Raw genomic sequence first — 17,684 nt, 5'->3', positions numbered from 1 at the left:
CTTTCTCTCATTTTCCTGTGCTTCAATACATTATTCTCCCCTCCAACTGCCCTTTCTGTCCCTTCTCATCCACCCTTCTCACTATATTTGCCTTCTCCTCTTATCATTCTCCAACCTGTCACCACATTTCCTCTCACTCCTACACATTCACCACCTACTGACTAGACTACCATACCAACCATACACCCCCATGCCCCCTTCAATCACTGACATAAGCACCCTCCACTACAACAGTGGAAATACACATAAACACACACAAGGGCCATAACATCCAGCAGCCTGCATAGTTCTTTCAGTTCCCCCTTTTAGCATCACCTTTATTACTTACCCAAGTTTTTACCTGTGGCCAAATAAACAATACCCTCCCCCCAACTCCCACTTTTTACAATTATTAACACTAAGGAAATTTTATATAATATGTAAACAACTGGTCTGGCATGGAACCTGTGAATTTGTTATTGCTAATTTACATCTCCAGGCCAGGGACAGAAGTAGCACTTCAATCTGTCTAAAAACTAAGCCAGTTATAATACAAACATCAAATCAGGGGAAAGAAAACAGGCAATTAAAGCCACCAAGTAGTCAATCAAGAACATAGTTTCATAGCACCAATTAGATGGATAGGGAGAAGAAGGGAAGGAAACTACACTACTCAAAAAATCAATTCAATGGCAGATTTAGTGAGAAAAGAAGAAAATGGATACCCAGTTCCTGACCCAAAGAAAATAATGATAAATATCACTAATAAGTCCAGTGTTGCCCATTAAAATCTCTCAAAGAGGAAATCATGGAAGAGATCACTAAGAAACACATGGAGAAGCTATGAGACATGGTTAACCAGAAAGTACAAGATGCACTCAAATATTTCAAGACACCACAAATAAAAGATTTGTGAACACACAGAAACATCTAAATGAACTCAGAGAGGACTTCAACAAACACCAAAGTAAAACAAAGGACACTATAAAAGAAGAGATATATGAAAGAAGACAACATTAGATATAAAAGAGTAGTTGATCTGGAAAATTTCAGAAAAAACAATCAAATGCAAATCCTGTAAATAAAAAGTCCCTTTAGTCAAACAAAAACACAGTGGAAGGCCACTCCAGCAGAATAGAACAAGTTGAAGACAGAATCTCAGAGCTCAAGATAAAATAGAGATTAAAGAAAAAAAATGACTCTTAATCAAAAACTCAAGAGCTGTGAAAGGAATATGCAGGAACTCAGAGACTCCATCAAAACACCAATCCTGAGAATTATGGGCAATGACAAAGGAGAAGAGATGCAAGCCAAAGGGATATGTAATATATTCAATAAAATAATAACAGAATATTTCCCAAATCGCAAGGTAGTTTTGCCCAATCAGGTACAGGAAGCCTCCAGGACACCAAACAGACTTGACCAAGATAGAACCTCTCCATGGTATAAAATCATTAAATCAACTAGTGCAGACAACAGAGAAAGAATTTTGAAGGCTGTAAGAGAGGAAAAGCAAACACCTTATAAATGTAAACCCATCAAAATAACAGCAACCTTAAAATCTCAACAGAAACCTTAAAAGCAAGAAGGGCATGGAGAGAGGCATTTTGGCACTGAAAGTAAATAATTTCAGCCCAAGGATACTCTAACCAGCAAAACTATCATTCAAAATTGATGGAGCAATAAAAGTCTTCCACAATAAACAGAAACTAAAATATGACCAGCAGGATAGTGGATTCTACAAGGAATTATGCACATAGAAGATGAAAGAAAACAAAATCATGAGGGCACAAATATCCAGACAAAGAAGCCACAAATACAAACAATTAAAATGGTGACATGCATGTTGATAGAAAAGACTATTTTCTCAAAATTCACCCCTCTTTACTTTATATTCTTTCCTTCAAACTCCTTTAACATAAATTTACTTTCTATGTCAGCTGTGCTTAACAACAGCTGGAGTGACACAGGAATATGTTTAGCTAGAGCAGTTTCTATGACCCAAATTTTCAATCCTTGTATACAGAGAACAATACAACACCTAATTAAGGTGAGGGTTCCATATACAACAATAAGGGATGTTAGAATTGAGACCAGCCCCTTCCATCAAATATAAGATTCACTAAGCCTCCACAATTATATGAGTAAATCCATTAAATAAACTTCTTCACATATAAATGTTTGTGTTTTGTTGGTCTCTAGAGAAACCTAAGAGATTCTCACAACTTTTTCATATCTTATTGTCAGGGCTTAGGTCATTCCTGAATTTCTCCCATTTATTTAGGATTATAAAGGGTAAAATGCTATAATTTTTAGTAAAGTTTTTAAAATTAAAATAAAACAAGTACACATTTTACAAACAATGCTAAGAGAGCAGTGCTTTCAGAATCATTTTTACATTCCTTAGAGAAGTCATTTTTTATTTACATCTTAATTATTTTAAAACTATTGGGATAACCAATTCTTAATTGAATGTTGCTTTGAGAAATTTTGTAGATTTAAGTTACATGGCTTATATTTTGATAAAAATCTATCAAATTTTCAGAATCAACAAATGTTTGTCCTTCTAACCTTAGCACTCAAGCATCATTTTAATCATAAAAAGAAAAGAATATGTATTACCAATTGTACGTATGTCAAAGGTTATTATAGTATAGAAGACTAAAGCAGCACTGAAGTATGCAATATGATAAAGTGACAAAATGGACCACAGCAGTCTAACCACCAAATTTAAAATAGTTAAGGCTCTGTTTCTTTGTTATTTGTGTTTCCATTTTCCAAATTTTCTCTTTATATTTCCAAAGATATAAGATTTTCAATCGTCTTTCAACAAATATTCATCTCACAACTGTCTTATGCATGACTCTAGGGATGTAGTAGAAAAATAAAAATAATGAATTTCTACATAGACCTTCATACTTTTATTGAAAACAATGACTTTAGTGTCATTGGGTTAGAATAACATGTTTTAATTACATGTTGGTAGGCCTACTGCTTCATCTAATAAATCTCAATTTTTACATTGTCAACTGGAGATAATATTATCTCCACATTGACTATCAGATGACATGAACAATGTCAGTGCCCTCAATAAGCTGGCCTGGCAACTGCAGTGTATGCTAAGCATGTGTTCACTAGAATTTGCACATCTGTTGTCTCTAAACATGGATAGTGATCATTGCATTTTACCAAGTCTGAATAGATGTAATACACTTGTCTGATGTAGTCCAACTTTCACCATTTGCAATTTTTATAATGATCTCTCTTGAAGATTACTGTTTTGTAACAACCTGTCAGAATGACTATTAAAATAATAGCATCCACATTTCTATGATGATTAGAAGCAAATGGATGGCAATATAGTCTGTCCTCAGCTAAATAGGGTTTTTTTGTTGTCCAAAGAAAAATCAATTTTCATCTTTATCTCTGTAGTGTATGTAGCAAATATTTTATCAATTCTTATATATATATTCAACACAGCTTGGTAATATTTATCTGTTGATCTTCACTTTTCATTCTGCAGGATTGGGATGGATGGAGATCACCCAACCCTTACAGAAGATGTGTCATGTGCAATATACTGCAATAGCTCTTTTCTCAGTATTGCCACCCCTGGAATAATCCTTGCTCCTTTGTCATTACTTCACATCTAATTTTAAAAATAAATAAGATGCTGCTGATTTCTGAATTATCATTTTTTCCCTACAACAGCATTAACTTTGATTGTGAAAAGAAGACTGGAAGCTGCTGAACATAATGAAAAGATTACCTCACATTTCTTGGTACATGACTCTTATTTAAGAATTCAGCAGTGTTGTGTTTGCTTTCTCTACAGCTACATCATTGATCATGGCTAACTTACTACCTGTTATGATGCTTAGCTATTTTTCTTCTGTCACTGAATTTCTTGTATTTTTTTCATTGAAACTTATTTTTTTTAAACACACCCTCTCGTGTCATCTTGACTGCATTTTTCCATATGGTTTTGTGTTCTTGAAGGTCACATTGAATGGTGATTTCCATCTTCTACAATTTAGTCATTTACTTATCCCTCTTCTTGTTGTTTTCAGCTAACTGCAACTTAACAAATGCAGAGAATAGTTATCATCATGATTTCATAAATTACATTTTTAAACAATTGAAGTATTATCATTAACTAGGAATTTCTATGAAGAATTCTATCAATATAAAGGCCCTTCCAGTTAAGTTCAATTGAATAGACTTAGTATCAAACCTAAGCACATGGCTTTGGCATATTTTCAGTGATGGATACTTATATTTTTATTCACTCCCCCCTTTATGAAACTTTGATTTTAATCTACATATTTGTAGAATCTACATATTTGTAGAATTGGAGAACATCATTCTGAGTGAGGTTAGCCTGGCCCAAAAGACCAAAAATCGTATGTTCTCCCTCATATGTGGACATTAGATCAAGGGCAAACACAACAAGGGGATTGGACTATGAGCACATGATAAAAGCGACAGCACACAATGAGGATAGGTAAGACACCTAAAAAACTAGCTAGCATTTGTTGCCCTTAACGCAGAGAAACTAAAGCAGATACCTTAAAGCAACTGAGGCCAATAAGAAAAGGGGAACAGGTACTAGAGAAAAGGTTAGATCAAAAAGAATTAACCTAGAAGGTAACACCCACGCACAGGAAATCAATGTGAGTCAATGCCCTGTATAGCTATCCTTATCTCAACCAGCAAAAACCCTTGTTCCTTCCTATTATTGCTTATACTCTCTCTACAACAAAATTAGAAATAAGGGCAAAATAATTTCTGCTGGGTATTGAGTGGGGGGCAGAGGTAGGGGGCGGAGTGGGTGGTAAGGGATGGGGTGGGGACAGGGGGGAGAAATGAACCAAGACTTGTATGCACATATGAATAATAAAGAAAAATGAAAAAAATAAATAAATAAAGTCAAATGTTTTTTCAGAAAAAAAAAAGAAACTTTGATTTTAATCTACATATTTTAATTACTGACACTACCTCTTGCCTCATTCTAATATGTCTTCTGAAATTTATCTTCCTTTATTTTTGGAAACTATGCATAAATTTGTTATGAGAATGAAAACCCAACTGCAGCATGCTAGTGTGGAAAAGGAGGAAAACTGATTTGAAGAGAAATAGTCTATGTTACACCACTTAACCGATATGGTCTGAGTTTGTGTCCCCCCAAAATACATATACTGAAACTTAATCCTGTCTGTAATGGTATTAGGAGGTATATTTCTTGGGAAGTGTCTGGGTGATGAAGTCAGACTCTTTATGAGTGGGATAAGGATAAGGACCTTAACAAAAGAGGTTTCAGAGAACTCAAAAGACTGAACAACAAATAAGAATGTTAAAAATAATATACTGCTTTATATATCTCAAAAGAAGATATAAAATTTGATATCTTTATGAAGAAATGCTCAACACCACTAGTGATCAAGAAAATGCAAATGAAAACCATGAGTTATTAACTCACTACAGTTGATTTGCTGTCATTAAAAAGATGAAACATAAGAAGAGCTTGTGGTGATGTGTTGAAAGGGTATTTATCCAAAAGAAATGAACTCTGTGTATCAAATTGATACCTGTTCATTTCTGTAACTAGTGAGAAATAGATTTGTCCCCATTAAGTATGATGCTGGCTATATGCTTGTCATATATAGCCTTTACAGTTTTGAGGTACATTCCTTCTATTCATAGTTTTCTTGGAGCATTTTCATGAAGTGGCGTCGAGTCTTATCAAAGGCTTTTTCTGCATCTATTGAGACGATCAAGTGATTTTTACCTTTGCTTCTATTATTGTGCTGTATTACATTTATAGATTTTCATATGTTGAATTATCTCTCCATACCTGGGATGAAGCCAACTAGGTCAAGGTGAATGAGCTTTCAGATACATAGTTGGATTCAGTTTGTCATCGTTTTATTGAGGATTTTTGCATCAATGTTCATTAAGGAGAATGGCCTATAGTTTTCCTTTTTGGATCTGTTCTTTTCTGGTTTGGGGATGGATATTATATTGGCTTTATAGAATGAGTTGGACAGTGTTCTTTCTATTTCTATTTTATGAAAAAGTTTAAGAAGTGTGGGTATTAGTTCTTCTTTGAAGGTCTGGTAGAATTCAGCTGAGACACTGTCAGGTCCTGGACTTTTATTTTTTCGGAGACTTTTTATTTCTGCTTCAATTTCATTATGTGTTGTAGATATTTTCTCAATAGCATTTTTAAAACTGAAAATTTCCATCTGTTTGTGTGGCTGCTATTCACTAACCTTATGCAATTAAAATTACATCACTAAGTGCTGTGTCTGTATTTTTAGTTTAAATTATAAAAGTGTTATCATACCTGGAGGAGATCCAAGATGGCAGGTAGGGTAGGAAATCAAAACTCCTAAGGTCCATGACTCCAGAAGCTACTTTGTGACATGGGAGCTACACTTGGATAATTATGATTGTTTCTGGCCAACATAACAACTGCCAATATATTAGGAGCACAAAAAACACAAAGATTGTCCCTTAAAGCAGATTTGAATCACACCGAACAGCCAGGAAAATCCTGGCGTGGCACCGCCAATATGGCGCATCTGCCGTGGGAAAAGCCCCCTGACTGATTCTCCCATTTTTTTCTTTTTCAATGAGTAGAAGATAGAGCATTAATCAGAATCAAAACCTGCAACCATGGAAAGCCTACACCCCACTGGATGGAACATAGTCCCAATAAGTGTCTGCCTTGAAAAAAGAGGCATGCCAGTTCTCCCCACCATCCGGTTTCAAAGCTGTAGACGCAACAGGTGACCAACATGCACTGCAAGTGATTCCCCTACCCTCCCCCTGAGAACATAATATAGCACAACTACTAGGTATACTGAACCATCCCCAAACAAAACAGAAGAGCATAAAAAAGAAATTGTAATCAAACACTGATAGTAGGGGTGGGGTGGAATGCATCACCTTTACTAATTACCCAAGTTTCTACCTGAGCCAAACAAACAATGCTCCCCCAACTCCCACTTTTTATAGTTATTATCACTAGGGGAGTTTCTATATAATATGTAAACAACTGGTCTGGCATTGAACCTTTGAATTTGTTATTGCTAATTTAAACCTCCTGCCAGGGATAGAAATAGCAGTTCAACTTAGCTAAAAACTAAGAAACTCACAATACAAACATTAAATTAGGGGCAAAGGAAACAGGCTATTAAAACCACCAAGTAGCCAATCGAGAAGATAATTTTTTTTCTTTTATTATTCATATGTGCATACAAGGCTTGGGTCATTTCTCCCCCCTGCCCCAACCCCCTCCCTTACTACCCACTCTGCCCCTTCCCTCTACTCCCAACCCCCTCAATACCCAGCAGAAACTATTTTGCCCTTATTTCTAATTTTGTTGTAGAGAGAGTATAAGCAATAATAGGAAGGAACAAGGGGTTTTGCTGCTTGAGATAAGGATAGCCAAACAGGGAGTTGACTCACATTAATTTCCTATGCATGTGTGTTAACTTCTAGGTTAATTCTTTTTGATCTCACCTTTTCTCTAGTTCCTGGTCCCCTTCTCCTATTGGCCTCAGTTGCTGTTAAGGTATCTGCTTTAGTTTCTCTGCATTAAGGGCAACAAATGCTAGCTAATTTTTTAGGTGTCTTACCTATCCTCCCCACTCCCTTGTGTGCTCTCGCTTTTATCATGTGCTCAAAGTCCAATCCCCTTGTTGTGTTTGCCCTTGATCTAATGTCCACATATGAGGGAGAACATATGATTTTTGGTCTTTTGGGCCAGGCTAACCTCACTCAGAATGATGTTCTCCAATTCCATCCATTTACCAGCGAATGATAACATTTCATTCTTCTTCATGGCTGCATAAAATTCCATTGTGTATAGATACCACATTTTCTTAATCCATTCGTCAGTGGTGGGGCATCTTGGCTGTTTCCATAACTTGGCTATTGTGAATAGTGCTGCAATAAACATGGGTGTGCAGGTGCCTCTGGAGTAACCTGTGTCACAGTCTTTTGGGTATATCCCCAAGAGTGGTATTGCTGGATCAAATGGTAGATTGATGTCTAGCTTTTTAAGTAGCCTCCAAATTTTTTTTCCAGAGTGGTTGTACTAGTCTACATTCCCACCAACAGTGTAAGAGGGTTCCTTTTTCCCCGCATCCTCGCCAACACCTGTTGGTGGTGGTGTTGCTAATGATGGCTATTCTAACAGGGGTGAGGTGGAATCTTAGTGTGGTTTTAATTTGCATTTCCTTTATTGCTAGACATGGTGAGCATTTTTTCATGTGTTTTTTGGCCATTTGAATTTCTTTTTTTGAGAAAGTTCTGTTTGGTTCACTTGTCCATTTCTTTATTGGTTCATTAGTTTCGGGAGAATTTAGTTTTTTAAGTTCCCTATATATTCTGGTTATCAGTCCTTTGTCTGATGTATAGTTGGCAAATATTTTCTCCCACTCTGTGGGTGTTCTCTTCAGTTTAGAGACCATTTCTTTTGATGAACAGAAGCTTTTTAGCTTTATGAGGTCCCATTTGTCTATGCTATCTCTTAGTTGCTGTGCTGCTGGGGTTTCACTGAGAATGTTCTCACCTATACCTACTAACTCCAGAGTACTTCCTACTCTTTGCTGTATCAACTTAAGAGTTTGGGGTCTGATATTAAGATCCTTGATCCATTTTGAGTTAATCTTGGTATAGGGTGATATGCATGGATCTAGTTTCAGTTTTTTGCAGAGTGCTAACCAGTTTTCTCAGCAGTTTTTTTTTTGAAGAGGCTGCTATTTCTCCATCGAATATTTTTAGCTCCTTTGTCAAAAACAAGCTGGTTATAGTTTTGTGGCTTCATATATGGGTCCTCTATTCTGTTCCACTGGTCTTCATGTCTGTTTTTGTGCCAGTACCATGCTGTTTTTATTGTTATTGCTTTATAATACAGTTTGAAGTCAGGTATTGTGATACCTCCAGCATTGTTCTTTTGACTGAGTATTGCCTTGGCTATTCGTGGCCTCTTGTGTTTCCATATAAATTTCACAGTAGATTTTTCAATCTCTTTAATGAATGTCATTGGAATTTTGATGGGAATTGCATTAAACATGTAGATTACTTTTGGAAGTATGGACATTTTTACTATGCTGATTCTACCAATCCATGAGCATTTGAGATCTCTCCACTTTCTATAGTCTTCCTCAATCTCTTTCTTCAGAAGTGTATAGTTTTCCTTGTAGAGGTCTTTCACATCTTTTGTTAGGTTTACACCTAGGTATTTGATTTTTTTTGAGGCTATTGTAAATGGAATTGTTTTCATACATTCTTTTTCAGTTTGCTTATTGTTAGTTTATAGAAATGCTAATGATTTTTCTATGTTGATTTTATATCCTGCTACCTTGCTGTAGCTATTGATGATGTCTAGAAGCTTCTGAGTAGAGTTTTTGGGTCTTTAAGGTATAGGATCATGTCATCTGCAAATAGGGATATTTTGACAGTTTCTTTACCTATTTGTATTCCTTTTATTCCTTCTTCTTGCCTAATTGCTCTGGCTAGGAATTCCAGTACTATGTTGAATAGGAGTGGAGATAGTGGGCATCCTTGTCTGGTTCCTGATTTTAGAAGGAATGGTTTCAAGAATATAATTTAGGATGATCCAAGATGGCAGCTAGAGGACAGAAGCAGACAGCATGAGTTCAGTAAATCAGAAATTTTGCTGACACGCTGGAGCTACACATGGCAGAAAAAAACACCAAGAAGAATCAAAACTCTGACACCCTAAACCCCCAGCCTGAAATAGCATATCCACTCCACAATACACTGGGAAAACAAGAGGACTCCCATGCCACCAGATGCCAGCTAGAAACCAGCTTGAAAGATGCAGACCAAGATATGAGCAAAAATGTGGCAGGCAGTATTTGCACAGCTATCACTGGGATAAACCAGCACCACCCCCTGGACAGACTGACCACCGTCCTACAAAAAAAACTGAATAATAAATAAGGAACTGAAAAGGAACATGTAGCAGATGGGGCAGGGTTCTCTGAGTGCACCAGAGAAGGGTGAAGGGGCAAGGAGCTGATTTCCATATGAACATTCAGTAAACAAAGACTGGAAAGACAGAAGGGCTGACAGTGGCAGGTGATAAGCCCCTGCCTGAAATAGGGCAGATAGCATTCCACAAAGCTCATCTCCCGATAAAGTGAGCAATGTCCAAAGTCAAAAGACATTGCAAAACTAAAAAACAGCAAACCGTCATAAGATGCTGACAGTAGAGAGCCAGATGATGGATCTCTGACCTTGTCCTAGAGAAAGGGCACAAGGCAGAGAAACAAGCCTGCAATAAACCAACACAGTGAAAACCCAACTACAAAGCAGGACAGCTATGGGCCACAGAGCTCATCTCCAGAACCTAAGGACAAGCCACTCCTCACTGAGGGAGGAGCTGACTAAGCAGCTGCTGCTGATAAACAGGAAAAAAAAAATGGGCGATTCTCCCCAACCACCTGGTGAGACTAAGACAAATACCAACACCAGGACTGGATGCTGAAAGAGTAACACAAGAACTACTAAGAGTAAAATTCTATTTTTCCTGAACCTGGAATTTTTTTAATGTGTTTATTTGTTTTGTTCCCTTTTTGTTTGTCTACCACTTCTCCCTGTTGATTTATTTGATTCTCTTTTTTTAATTTTTTTTCTTTTGTTAGTTCTGCTATTGTAAGTTAGCTAATACTAAATTACACAGAGACCAGGGACAGAAACAGCACCAAGTGTAGTGATGAGAGATGAAAGAGAGTTGGAAACCATTCTCCCCCCAAAAATATATTATTATAGGATTAAGAGGGAAATGAAGAAAATGGATACCCAGTTCTAAACTCCAACAAAACAAAGATAAACTATGCCAAGGAACCCAACAAAACCCACAAGAACACATTGAAAGAAGAAATCATGCAATTATCACTGAGAGTTTCATGGAGATGTTAACAGACATGTCAACGAAAATGTACAGGAGGCACTCAAGAAATTCCAAGACAACAAAAATAAAGAATATGAGATGACACAAAAACAAATAAATGAACTCATACCACCCCTAAATAAATATGAAAGTGTCACAGAACACCATAAATAGAGAGAAAAATGAAGTACAAAAATTGACAATAGTAAAAAGGATACTCTACCCAGCAAAACCATCATTCAAAATAGATGGAGCAATAAAAGTCTTCCATGATAAGCACCAACTAAAACAATACACGACCACCAAGCCACCACTACAAAAGATTCTTTAAGGAATCCTACACACACAAAATGAAAGCAAACAAAACCATGAAAGGTTAGGCAGTACCAAACCACAGGACAAGAAAAGGCAAGAAAGTAGAGAATAACATTGATTCAGATGCACACAATCAAACCATTAAAACAGCAAAAACAGCCAAATGACAGGAATAACCACCTACCTATCAATATTAACACTGAATATTAATGGACTTAATTCCCCCATCAAAAGACACCCTTTGGAAAACTGCATTAAAAAAGAAGATCCAAAAATCTGTTGCTTACAGAAGACCTATCTCATTGACAGAAACCAGCACTGGCTTAGGGTGAAACACTGGAAAAAGATTTATCAAACCAAAGGACCCCAAAAACAGGCAAGAGTAGAAACATTTATCTGAGAAAAAGTAGATTTCAAGTCTAGGACCTAATGGATTCTCTGCTGAATACTATCAGATGTTTAAAGTAGAACTAATACCAATCCTCCTTAAACTGCTCTACCAAATAGAAAGGGAAGGAACACTGCCTAACTCATTTTATGTAGCTAACATTACTCTAATCCCAAAACCGGACAACACCTGCAAAAAGAGATCTATAGGACAATCTCCTTCATGAACATATTTGCAAAATTCCTTAATAAAACTATTGCAAACTGAATCCAACAACACATCAGAAAGATCATACACCACAACCAAGTTGGCTTCATCCTAGGGATGCAGGAGTGGTTCTACATGTGCAAATGTATATATGTAATGCAGCACATTAATAAAAGCAAAGACAAAAACCACTTGATCATCTCAATTGATGCAGAAAAATCCTTCGACAAAATCCAACACCACTTCATGATAAAAGCTCTATGTAAACTAGGAATAGAAGGAAAGTACCTCAACATTGTAAAGGCTATATATGACAAACCTACAGCCAACATCATACTTAATGGAGAAAATCTGAAACCACTTCCCCTATAATCAGGAATCAGACAAGGGTGTCCAATATCCCCATTCCGATTTAACATAGTACTGGAATTCCTAGCCAGAGCAATTAGGCAAGAGTAGAAATAAAAGGAATACAAATAGGTAAAGAAAAATTTGAAATATCCCTATTTGCAGAAAATATGATCCTATACCTAAAAGACCCAAAAAACTTTACCCAAAAACTCCTAGACACCATAAACAATGACAGCAAGGTGGCAGGATACAAAATCAACTTACAAAAATCATTAGCTTTTTTATACACCAATAAAGAACAAACTGAGAAAGAATATATTGGAACAACTCAATTTACAATATCTTCAAAGACAAATCAAATACCTAGGAGTAAACTTCACAAAGGATGTGAATGATCTATACAAGGAGAACTACAGACCCTGAAGAAAGAGATCAAGAAAAACTACAGAAGGTGGAGAGATCTCCCATGCTCATGGATTGGTATAACAAAAATAGTAAAAATGTCTATACTACCATAAGCAATCTACATGTTTAATGCAATTCCCATCAAAATCCCAATGACATTCATCAAAGAGATTGAAAAATCTACCCTAAAGTTCATTTGGAAACACAAGAAATCAAGAATAGCAGAGGCAATACTCAGCAAAATGAGCAGTGCTGGAGGTATCCCAATGCCCAACTTCAAACTATATTACAAAGCAATACCAACAAAAACAGCATGGTACTGGCACAAAAACAGATGTGAAGACCAGTGGAACAGAATCAAGGAATCAGATATGAATCCATGCAACTATACCCACCTTATTTTTTGATAAAGGTGCAAAAATATAGGATGGAGAAAAGAAAGCCTCCTCGATAAATGTTGCTGGGAAAAGTGGTTATCTGTCTGCAAAAAACTGAAACTAGATTCATGTCTAACACCCTGTACTAGTATCAACTCAAAGTGGATCAAGGACATTAATATCAGACCCGAAACTCTAACTTTAGTACAGGAAAGAGCAGGGAATACTCTGGAAGTAATAGGTATAGGCAAGGCTTCCTGAATAGAACTCCAGCAGCTCAGCAACTAAGAAAGAAGATGGACAAATAAGACTTCACAAAATTAAAAAGCTTCTGCACAAAAAAAGAAATGGTCTCTGAACTGGAGAGACCACTCACAGAGTGGGAGAAAATATTTGCCAGCTATACATCAAAGGATTGATAATCAGAATATACAGGGAACTTAAGAAACTAAACTCTCCCAAATTCAATGAACCAATATAGAAATGGGCAACTGAACTAAACAGAACTTCCCAAAAAGATGCTCAAATGGCTAAAAAACACATAAAAAAATGCTCACCATCTGCAGCCATAAAGTAAATGCAAATCAAAACCACACTAAGATTCCACCTTAACCCTGTGAGACTAGCCATCATTAAAAACACCACCACCAACAGGTGTTGACAAGGATGTGGGGAAAAGGAACCCTCATACACTGCTTGTGGGAATGCAAGCTACTGAAACCACTCTTTGAAAAAAATTTGGAGGTTTCTTAAAAATCTAAATGTAGATCTGCCATATGATCCAGCAATCCTACTCCTGGGGATATACACAAAGGAGTGTGACACAGGTTACTCCAGAGGCACCTCACACTCTTTTTTATTGTAGCACCATTCACAATAGCCAAGTTATGGAAACAGCCAAGATGCCCCACTACAGATGAATGGAATACGAAAATGTGTTACTTATATTCTCAAATAAATGGATGGAACTGGAGAACATCATTCTGAAGGCTCAGAAGACCAGAAATAGTATATATTATCACTCATATGCGAACTTTAGATCTAGGGCAAATACAGCAATGTGGTGGGACTTGGGTCACATAATAAGGGGAGAGCACATATGGGAAGTATGGGGATAGGTAGAAAACCCAAAACATGAAAGTGTTTGATGTCCCCATTGCAGAGGAGCTAATACAGAAACCATAAAGTGACAGAAGTCCATATGGGAAGGTAGAGATGAATCAACTTGGGTTGTAACACATTTGTACATGGAAGCAATGCTAGGAATTTCTCTGTATAGCTATCCTTATTTCAACTAGCAAAAATGCTTTGTTTTTCTTATTATTGCTTATGTCTTCTCTTCAACATAATTAGAGATAAGGACAGAATACGTTCTGCCTGGAAGTGAGTCGGGTTGGGTGGAGAGAGAGGGGGCAGGGGATAGGAGGGAGAAATATCTCAAACAATACATGCATATGTGAATAAATGAATAAAAAATTTAAAGAAAAATCTGATTACTCAAAGTAATTGACAGATTCCATGTAATTTCTATTGAAACCCTAATCTCATTTTTCTAGCTATAGGAAAATAATCTTAATGTTCCTAAGGAACCCAAAAAAAGCAAAACTGTCTTGGAAATCATGAGTAAAAAGCACAAAGTAGGAGATATAATTCTATTTTGATTTCTAACTATGCCCAAGATGATAACAATTAAAACACCATTAGCTTGGTCCAAAAAGTGACACAGACCAATACATCACAACAAAGAGCCTAGCAATTAACCCAAGCATCTACAATGAATTGACTTTCAACCAAAGTGCCAAAAATGTACATTGGGAAAAGAAAACTTCAATACATTGTGTTGGTACAACTGGATATCTACTTGAAAAGAATGAAATTGGACCCTATCTCACACAACAAATAAGAATCAACTCTGTGAAAAACTTGAACATAACATTTGAGACCATAAAACTGCCAGGAGAAACATGGTGGGAAAGCTACACAATATTGATTTTGTTAATGATGTTTTATGCCTGGGAAACAAAATTAAAAATAGGCAAATGGAATTACATCAAAATAAAAAGCTTCTGCATGATAAATAAAAAAAAATTAAGGTGAAGGACAACCTACTTATTGGGAGAAAATATATTTGAGATATACATCTCATAAGGTTGGAGGTGTGGCCCAAGTGGTAGGACACCTACCTAGCAAGCAGGAAGTTATGAATTCAACTACCAGGACCACCAAAAAAAAGTACACATCTCATAAGGGAATCCTCTGGTAAACATTTAGTAAGAAGGATGCTGGGCTAACACTGCCCCAAAGTGCCTCTAGGAAGGTGGGAGCTGGTCTAAGGAAACAGTGGCCCTGAGTTCCATCTCCAGCAGCACCTAAAACATGTGGCTTCTTGGCTGTCTATGCCTTGTTGGATGTTGATACCAGGCAGTGGAGCTTCTTCATCCTTTTCTACCTCATCCATTCCATCTCCTTCCCTTCAGAGCCAGGAGGCTCATTTGGACCTCCAGCAGCTGGTTCTGCTGGCTGGTAGTGTCCAACTGCTCCTGGGCCTCCTGCAATTCCCTGCAGACCATCTCAACAGATATCTTGCCCTACACCTTTTTGTGTCCAGGAGCTGTGTCTACATCAGAAGTTGCCTGTTGATAGGTGATCATGCTATTGATAGGCCATCACCTACTGCTGGAGGTGGGTCAGACATGGCTCTTGCTGCTCCTGCATATTCTGAATCTCTTGGCTCTTCAGCTTCACCTTCACCTTCAATTCTGCCTGCATCTCTTGCAGCTGGCTTACATTCTCAGCCAGCTTCTTCTTGACATGCTACTCTGACAGCAGTGCACTAGTGAAATCCATATTGTCATTGGTGAGCCTGATGAAACCACCCTGTTGCTCTACCAGCTAATCCTTGAACCCATGGTTCTGGAAGCACATGAGAATGATGGTGGTGCAGCCTTTGTCCATAGTCTCCAGCACTTTTTGCACTCTTTTTCTTGGTGTTTCAATATGTCAGCCACTCACTCCAGTGCCAGCAAATGTTTGTACTGCCCCTGGTTCTCAACTTCTCATTTTCCTGCAGCTAGATATGCAACTGTCTTGCTAGGTTCTCCACCTCTTTGTCCAGCTTCTAGGCCTCCTTCTGCTGGCATTCTTCTGCCTCATATAGACGTGTTGGGAGGACAGATCCACCAGCTGGCTCTTCAGTTATGCCAACTGCTCTCCAGGTTGGAAACCTGATGTATGCTGTGCACATTCTTGGCCCTCAAGTAGCACATCTGCTCCAATACATGCTTCATATTCTACTCCCACAAGACACTTTCACCTTTCAGAGTCTCAGAATTCTGCTCTCTCTCCACCTGTAACTGTTTCAGTAACTCTATCAGTTTCACACACATACACACATTCAAACACACACTTATGTACACTAAAAACATACACATATATACACACAATACACTCACAGACTCACATTCACTCACACATCCCACACCCACTCACACACTCAAACAGACACATAAACTCACACATACACATACACTCACATGCATACTGTCAAACAACTAGTCACACCCACTCACACACGTAAACACATAGTCATACACACGTATTGACACACAGACATACATACACTCAAACACACACAAGCACTCAGACACATACACACACTCAAAGACATATACACCAACACATACACACTCATGCACATCCCCCCCCCCACACACACACACTTTCACACACAGGGTTTTCTTGCTTGGCCAAGTGTATTATGCCATCCAGAATATGATCAACTCTGAAGACTGTTATCTTAGCTGATCCTTGTATGGAAACAATTCATTACATAAATATTACACAATAGAATGTGCTGATTTAAATGTGTGAAATTCAAATTCAAATTAATTTTAATATTTCAAATAATTTATTACTCTGAATATAATATGAAATTTAAGTTTGTCTAACCAATAACTTAAGCATCAACAGTAACTAAAGACATATGATTACATTTGTGAACATAAAAAAATTTTGACTATAGATGAAGTAATAGTACAAAAGAAGACAAAAACTACTATCATAAAGTGTAACAATTTGAAATTTCTTAAGGTTGTTCTCAACATAGCTATATTTGCCTTTCATAAACCTGGAAAAGGTAGAAAAAAGTGGACAACATTGCTAAGACACAGGTAAAAGCTAAGAAGCAATCAGGTAGGTAAGAAGTGACATAAATATGATTGAATAAAACATAGAACTTTCACAGTAAGATTGGAAATTCAATTCACTAGGGAAAAACAGATCCCAAAATATACATGTTCACTAGAAATTCATGTGGTGTAAAAGCATAACATCTTTATTTAATGACAAAGTAGTGAAGAGTTGATATTTCCTGTATAACATAAAATTCAAACATATAAAATTTTTCAATAAATTATAAAATACCTTTGAGAAAAGAAAGGAAAAAAGCACCACTGCATCTTACAAACAGCCAAGACAGATGAAGCACTGCAGAGACTTCACATCCGCCAGGTGTTTAAAAAGCATTTGATGCTCCTGAAAGCTTTGAAGCCTTTCACTTTTTCAGGTAAAAGACACTCAGTACTGTTTACCATTTTAATGAATTGCTTATATTTCATATTAGAAACAGTGATAATGATATGTATCTTTATACAGTAATTTTTTGGGTTTTGGCTGGGGGAGGGGCTGGCAGTACTGGGGCTTGAATTCTGGGTTTTTGCACTTGCTAGGCAGG

The sequence above is a fragment of the Castor canadensis genome, chromosome 6 (genome assembly GCF_047511655.1).
Source record: "Castor canadensis chromosome 6, mCasCan1.hap1v2, whole genome shotgun sequence".
NCBI classification, from domain to species: Eukaryota; Metazoa; Chordata; class Mammalia; order Rodentia; family Castoridae; genus Castor; species Castor canadensis.
The sequence above is the reverse complement of the archived record's forward strand: the minus strand, read 5'-3'. Positions refer to the sequence as shown.